This window comes from Halyomorpha halys, unplaced genomic scaffold (genome assembly GCF_000696795.3).
Source record: "Halyomorpha halys isolate HHAL.00 unplaced genomic scaffold, Hhal_1.1 Scaffold144.1, whole genome shotgun sequence".
NCBI classification, from domain to species: domain Eukaryota; kingdom Metazoa; phylum Arthropoda; class Insecta; order Hemiptera; family Pentatomidae; genus Halyomorpha; species Halyomorpha halys.
In genome coordinates, this window is record NW_027106983.1 from 490,417 (window position 1) to 491,584 (window position 1,168).

The window sequence follows — 1,168 nt, forward strand, 5'->3', positions numbered from 1 at the left end:
TATTGCTCCTACTTGTTAATTTGTGTTTAATACTTTTTCATTTTATTTTACTAGAAGTTATTTACCCTACATTTTATGATATGATATATGGTTTTATTTTATCTGTTTTCTTTGTATTATATGTTTTCCTTTAATATTTCTTGTTAGTGATTGTTTTTTCAATTTATTTTATTTTCCAATTATTATTTGTTATTCTAAAAATTTATTTTTTATTACACGGCTCTAAACCTTATTTTTGGTGCCTGCTTCCTTGTACAACCGTTAGTCTAGAAATAGTACTTCCTTACAAAGTACTACACCCTTAACCCTTCATGGATTTTAGTGGTACAGATTTAACTTTTTTTAATTATTATTCTATGCCCAGGAAACTGAATTTCTTTATGTTACTCTATTCCTATGATGTAGATGCCCGGTAAGGGTGGGTTGGAAAACGCTTTCTGCCAATTCAGTTTTATTTAGTGTTTCAGATATTATTTATTTAACAAGATGTACATGGTCAAGTACTTAACATAAGCATGAAACAGTCATATATAATCCAATTTTAGCGCGGATGAAATCTTGTGGCAGTTTTAGTATTTACAGAAAATATTTACACTCGGCCTGAGGTCCCTCGAACCCGCTTCCTTCCCCATATGTTAGGGTTAAAGAAGAGGTCTTTGAGGTGCTAGTGAATCTATTTGCTCTCTCGCATCACTGAGACAGGGGAGGAAGAGTAACAGCGCTAACACCATAGCTCTTATCTAGTCCACCTACATAGCATGTGTCCAATACTCATCCAGTAAAAGTCTTGAAAAAGTTGTATTCGAATTGCATATGTTGCTAGCTGTTCATGCTGGTTTTAGTTTTAATCTTGACTAACACCTATGTTCTACTTGATTGCTTAATACAATAAACTATTATAATTTTTTATTTGAACAAAACTGTTGCGTTGAAAACTGTTTAGTTAATGTCTTAAAGATTTATCCTTAAATGTAGAGTAATAATTAAAAAAGTTCAATACTTTAACAAGAGACAACTGACATGTATTGGGACAATAAACGTAGGACTAAGGACAGACATAAAGTTCCGCTCAGGCGGAAGCTGTTTGATAATGTGATTCGTTGGTTTGATCGTTCTTCAAGCTACTGCTAATCTTTGTTTTCTTTCGGCCCTTTCTCGCCTTTTGGTT